The 7,148-nt window shown below is 37.6% G+C and overlaps 1 long non-coding RNA gene across 1 annotated transcript in view; it reads right to left on the minus strand.

Moving 5' to 3' along the window:
- Window positions 1–4,130, minus strand: part of LOC106006087 — a 17,229-nt gene extending 13,099 nt beyond the window's left edge. Inside the window, exon 1 of the long non-coding RNA XR_001179961.2 lies at window positions 4,029–4,130. This is a non-coding gene — a long non-coding RNA (uncharacterized LOC106006087). The remainder of the gene's footprint in view (window positions 1–4,028) is intronic.
- Between the last annotated feature and the right edge of the window lie 3,018 nt (window positions 4,131–7,148).

Below are 7,148 nucleotides of genomic sequence, written 5' to 3' on the forward strand. Positions count from 1 at the left end.
AAAAAAAACACCTGTAATGCTAAAAGACTCAGGCTTTTGTCTGTTTCTAATATTACTTTTCTGCCTAATTGCCATCACTGCCACGTACATTAGGCCCTTTTTCAGCAGGGTTAAAACAGGGCCAGTGATGAATGGAAAACTGATTGTACTGCTGTCAAACTTGAATGTGAGGCTTATTCTAGAGATAGAAGTATGAGGAAAAGGACAGAGAATTGCACTTCATTAAAGCTCTACCAAGCTGATTGGAGTGGAGGAGGTAATTGAGATTTAAAGTGGCATTCCCATCACACTGTCCCTTTTTCAACTTAACAACTGTCATTCAAGCCACATAGGGCAACAATTGGCCAGATTTCCCAGCTCTTCTGAGTAATAAAACAGACACTCACCTTCTGGCTATTCGTTTTACTTACTTTGTTCTAATTTCCAATTCATGTGTCATTAGTGAACGAAGATTGACAAGAAATAGCTTTGACCTCACAGATTTGACCTTCAACCTCAGAGACCCAACTCTAGTCTGAACATAGGTTGGAATATGCTAAGAAACACCTTTCCTTTGCACAAGAATGAATGGCAGTTTTTTCATCATTGTACCACCCCCTGCTTGCCACTACATTTAGACTATGAGACATGTCAACTGCCTGTCACAATTACAATAGACACAGCAAACCAGAATTTTCCCCAAATCCAAGGGGAACTTCCTGAACAAAGAGTAAATTTTATTGCACAGATTTTGGAGACCTCCAATTTGTAGAGCCATAATGAATGCATCCCACAGACAAATAGGTAGTTGTTAATTATCCCAGCAATTTCTTTTTTTAATGTGCTAACAACACAGCATGCTAAGCCTTCATATCCTATACTGTTACCTGATGATCTCATCACATTTGAAAAGATGGTAGTCTGGGAAGAAGGCATTATTATTGAAAGTATGCATGACAATAAGTTACATGATTATAATTCCTTATTTTCATGATTTAATAAAAAGAGAGTGTGGTATTTTGGAAACAAATGGGTTTGGCTACACCTTTACCGAACCAACTGAAGTAATTTACCTATAGTATCACTTGAAGATAAACATAATCTTTGTATTTTCCTTGACGGATTATCTGAAAGCTTGTATGTACTAATTTTGAGTCATGAAAGCACGCTGTGGTTTAAAAGAAATTGTTGAAGGACAAGACCTATGACCTGAATAAGAACCCTCAATAAATTTAAAAGTAATTTATGCCTTAGCTAGATAGTTTTGAATAAAAATTGGATTCTGGAAATCTATTATAGTTAAGAAACTGTTATGGTTCCTTCATATTGAATAACAAACATTTGGATGATACTAGTATTACACCCCTAAATAAACAGAATAATGAAATACACCACTTTATTGTGGCAAGTGTTTGAAAAGTTGACTTTGTTTCCTTCATGATAAAACATTTTGAAAACACTGCCAGGTTACTGCTTTGACTTCATTTTAATGAAATGTGAAGTCATTTTCATTTTACCAGCAATAGTCATTCTTTTTTTTCTGTTTTGTTTTTTTTTTTTTTAAATCATGGGTATATGACTATAATGACTTCACTTTAATGGGTGTTACAGTCATTTGGTTTTCCCTTGTAATATTATTCTATTATAACGTAGATTTACATAACTCATTGTGCTTCATGGTGTTTTCTGAATTTCTTACTTATGTTGCTAAAAAAGTTGAATACAATATATTTTCTTACAGGAGGAGGCATTAACTTTCATGAGAAATCACAATTGTTATCACATCATCTGTAAGTACTCTTAAAGCTACTACCTTCAGAGAACATTTAAATAAAACTCAAAGAACTGATTTCTTTTGAAGAAGGTGATTAGCATATAAATACAAAAGAATCATTTCAGAATAGGACACACAGAGTATGACACAGTAAGAGTTTACTAATAATTATAAAAATTGGGGATATCTGTTGTGCATGAAGCATTCTTTATTACACCTGTGTCATAATTATGTATGAAACATGCTTTCAGGGTAAGAACAGTAACAGTACCATTATTTACCCTTTGCCCTGATGTACATACCCTCCCTGTTACAACAGTGATCTTCAAACTAAACAGTAAATAAAACTCTTTGTGTTTGGAATTTTGCTTTCTCATGGGTAAATTTTTATGTCCTTCCAGATGTGAGAAAGTCTGAACTTATGATTTTATCTCAGCAGCACATTTGTGGTCATCAAAAGAAATAAATCTCAGACTGTTGGTAGCTTCTGTAGAGATGTCTTTTATCTTACACCTATGACAATTACCCTGTGTTACTGAAGCTAACAAGAGTTAGGCCAGAGGTTAAAGGTCAGAGCACTGTCAAGAGGAAGTTATTCTTCAGTCCACTAAAACTCTTATCATTTTCATCTAATGTGATATTTACCCGTCAGTCAGAGACTGTAGGCCATTGTCTTGGGCTAAGTGCTGCACTTACTGCCTCAAAGACAGCACATTTTATTATTTTTCTTATAATTACCATTTTCTATCATTAAAATTTCTTCTTCAAAATAAACATACTGAATAAACATTCTTATACTAAAATAAAAACAAGGAAAAATATTAAAAACAAGCTTCAAGTATTCATGTTTGTTTGATTGATTCAATGGTCAAATGTGGTGAATTGAGTCAAAAAGTTTACCAAATGAATAATGAAATGAGCAGCATTAGAGAAATAACAAATGACAGAATCGTTCAATGATGTAACATGAGCCTAAATGAGTGTATGTCTACATGCAGGCAGGCTCATTCCCAATATTACAAACTAGCCGAATATCCAACTAACATGTTTCTAGAATATAATAAAGCATCATTTGAGAAATGTTCTCATATTGGACTTTGGTGGAGGTGATGTGTACACACACTAGGCTCTGCTTTTGCTATACCTGGATATGACATTCCATTTAGAATGGGATATAGTGAAAGGCTGTTATCCTAGAAGTAGGATATACAAATTGCAATTCCTTGTCATGAGATAACTTACAAAGAAAATCTGGTGTCAAAGAGTCTTCCTTAAAAAAAAAAAACCCTACTAGAGATCTCAAAGCATTAAGAGTACTATGTGTGATTTAAGAGTCATAAGGTTAAAAGTGAGTAAGTTGGGTTGTTTAGGTCTTCTCTTCAGCAAGGATATACTCAATCACAAAGAAGCTTCATGCTACCCTCTGTCTCCAAAGAAAAGTAAAGTAAATCTCTAGCATTTTCTTATATCCCTTTCCTTCTGGTTAAGTTCCATTAGGATAACATAGTGGGATGGAAAGTTTTAGAGTGGAACGCAGGGACCATGTACTTGAGCTTCACATTTGCCTTTGGCTAGTTGAGTAGCATGAGTCTTGCTTTCCTTAGCTGTCAAATCGGAATGAAAGCTCATTATTCTCAACTCTACAGATTTTAAAAGGTTTAACAGCATCTTTCTGCATCCTTGGTTACAGATAGAAACCTCTCCCCTGTGCTCCCTAAAAAGTTTTATCTTAATTCCTAATAAGAACATATATGTTCCACCTTCACAGCCTTGAAATTTTTGAGGACAGGAATGGTGTCTTTATTTTTTTCCCCAGGTACTTAGCAGAGTGTCTGTTAAATTACTGTAGGGTGACTATACATTTTGCTATTTGCCTACTTCTTTTAATGTTTAATTATTAATAAGCTCACTTCACTTTCAAAATTATCCCAGTTTGGACGGCAAATTATATAGTATTCATCATTTCCTTACTGGAATTAGAAACTACTTATGTGACCAGTGTTCTCAAGAGCAATCAATGTCCACTCAGTTCTCTTTTCTTTACCAAATAACTTCAATTCTTCTTTTTTACTGTCTGGTTGTTATAAAGTTTAGAGATTGTTTTAGTGAATAACTGAGGCATAGATCTGGTCTGCTACATTTATTGTCATCCAGTATTTAAATACCCTGCTCCTAAGATAACTCCGGAGTTCCTAACAAGTTTAAGATCATAGGATTCTAATAAATATAGTCTTATCCTTTGATTGGTCTCCCAAATTATATCTAAAGGACTCACCTTTTACTACTATTTTAGGTAACAAGCAGGTACCAACTTAGGCACGCCAGCAAGCATAAATAAATGGTATATTCAAATAGGATTGGCCTTGTATTGGGAAACATGAATTCTGTAGAGAAAACACATGTGAAAGGGTGGGGATGAGAAAATAGGTCCTGTTTTATGGTAATAACTGACATAATAAATGACATCGTCAGATAGGAGGCACACAGCTCAAAAGTTGGCATCTGTGTCTGAGTATACAAATATATTAGAAACATGACCATTTCTGATTCCAGAATGAGAAAACAATTTTGCTAAGAAGCCACATCCAAATTCAACCATCTTTTTGCCAGCCTTCACGTGTTCTTCACTTATTCAAACATTTTATATCCTGATATACCAAAAGCTCTGATTTAAAGCCTTAATATGAAAACAACACACAGAAACAGAGAACATGTAGTTTTGCAAAACAGAACTTTTAGCTTGTAAGCAACATTTTCAACCTATTTCCATGTGAAATATGGACATTAGTTGTAGGTTGTTTAAGAAACCAGACTACTGTTATTATCCCAGGTACTCAACATGTGACTCAGTCTGGCTTTTGAAATAATATGTAAGGAAATGTTCTCGGATAATATTCAGAGCAAACAATCTGATTTTGACCTTCAAACAGCTCGACCGCCTTCCATTTTACTTTGGTTCTATTGCCTTATCTTTTTTAAATCCTATCCACGTAAAAATAAAGGAAAACATCAGAGGAAACTCAGAGATGAGTCATGAAATTCACTTCTAACCAGCCACCAGTTGAATCATCAAACCATGAAATTGCTCTTGATAGGCATATCACTGGCATAATTTACAGAGGTTAAAAGACAGTGGTCCCATAAACTTCAATAATTTCTAATCTTTATAATAATACATCTTTAACCTATTTCACCTTGAAAATAATACCAGTTGAAAATAATACTAGTTGAAAGTAAATATGAGCACTGGGTTTTATATCCAAATAATGAATCATGGAACACTACCTCAAAAACTAATGATGTACTATATGGTGACTATCAACATAATAAAATAAAATAAAAATAAAAAGTAAACAAAAATAGATTAATATGACACTTACTAGATTTCTCAAGATTTTATGTGTTCTTTTAGCATCTCTGTGGCAACCTGTAATCAAACTTGAATCAAGCTGTTTCCAAAAAAGAAAAAAGCTAACTAACCACAAAGGAAGAGGGGGAAAAAAAAAAAAGTGTTTCTGTGCCTAAGTCACATACATTCAAGGAAAGAAAACCTGGAATATTTTCAAAACGTAAAGACCTGAATGATTTTTGTGAAAGCAAATATATCCTTTGCAATGATCCATAAAGAATGTTCTACTTCACCACACTAAAGATGTAATAAACCGTCTTCTCTCAATGCGAACGACTAAAATCCACACCAAATAGCCTGAATTAAATACATGGAGATCAGCCTCAAAATCAATTCAGCTGAGCATGGAAGTCCCAGAAGTAGAAACATAATGGCTCTACTTTGAGTATTCACCTCAACGGGGTTCCTCTAAGTTTGCTGATTCTGATGCTCTGGTTCTCTACACTATTAAGATGTTAGAGGTTCTGGTTCAAGACAGCAACTTGGGAAGCTCTCCACCTCCCCTCTTTCCATACACACACCAAATCTACAGATCTATATGAACAATTTTCTCCAGAAAAAGAAATCTAGAAACTGGCAGAGGAACGTCTTCACATGGAGCAAAACAGGAGGGAAACCACATCAAAGCAAGCAGGGAAGCCTGATGCACAGCCTCGCTGTAAACCCCACCCACAGCACAGAGACCCACAAGGGGCAAGGATCGCAAAACCCTGAGCTGATTCCTGAGGACCCAGGCGCTAGTACCCCACAGCAGGCACCCCAACATTTTTTTTTTAAAAAGATTTTACTCATTTATTTGAGAGAGAGAGAGAGCACGCGCACAAGCAGGCACGATGGGGGAGGGGCGGAAGGAGAAGGAGAAGGAGAGGGAGAAGCCGACTCCCCGCAGAGCCTGGAGCCCCTTGTGGGACTCTGTCCCAGGACACTGGGATCACGACCTGAGCCAAAGTCAAACACTTAACCGACTGAGCCCCCCGGGCGCCCACAGATAGCTCAATTTTTAAGACCAGTACCTGAGAGAGGAGCCTCAAAACCTCTGGCTTTGAAGACTAACAGGGCTTGGGCCCCAGAGGCCCATGGTCCAAGGCGAGCTGAGGCGTGGCTCTTAAAGGGCCCACGCCCAGATTCACTGACTCCAGGCCTCAGGGCAGAAGCAGCCCTTTGAAAAGCACCCATTCTTTACGTGAAAGAGGCCCATTTACTAATCTTCAAGCACTGGACTGAGGGGCAGGGGCCTGCTAGGAAATGCTCCAGAGAAGGAAGCTGATGGGCACTATCTTTCTGATTTCACTCTGCCTTTCGAAAGGCAGAGGACACCATTTTAAAATTTTCTTTTATTTCTTTCCTTTTCCTATCTTTTTTTTTTTCTTTTTGTTTTTTTTTTTTTGGTGGGTGCCATCTTTGCTTCCACCTCTGCCTGCTCCAGGTGTGAGTGCAATCTTGATGCTCTTCTGCGGCCACATTCTAGAGTTCTACGACGGGATGAGGATGGGAGGCTCTACACAGATCTGGTGACCCAGTTTTTGTGGCTGTCACCTAGTGAATACCCCGCTGTCACCTAGTGAATACCCCTTGATCACCTGGCTCTGGAGGTCAGGTGGCCTGCTTTCCTGGACCCCATGAGACTAACAATCAGATAGTACTTGGCAGACTACCATTCCCAGGACACTGCCTAGACCTCAGACTGAAATACATCTCAGTCTTCCTGAAAAAAAGGCCTACTTGCTTGTCTAGGAGTTTAGGCCTGAGGGGCGGGCTTCTGATTTGGCATATAGAGGCCTACAGAAGTAATGGAGGCTAGTAGCATAGTCTTTGCACTCTTTCTCTGCCACACTCCAGATCACCAGTATCTTCCAGAAGGGAAGCTTAATACCTTATGCTTCCAGAAGGGAGCTTAATACCCTTGTCTGGTGCAGCTCCTGCTGCAAAACCTTTACATCCCTTGGCTCTAGTGACTGAGGGTCTCATGGGTTCCACAGGACTGTA

This window comes from Mustela putorius, unplaced genomic scaffold, assembly GCF_011764305.1.
Source record: "Mustela putorius furo isolate JIRA1106 unplaced genomic scaffold, ASM1176430v1.1 tig00003898_pilon_pilon_pilon, whole genome shotgun sequence".
Lineage (NCBI taxonomy): Eukaryota > Metazoa > Chordata > Mammalia > Carnivora > Mustelidae > Mustela > Mustela putorius.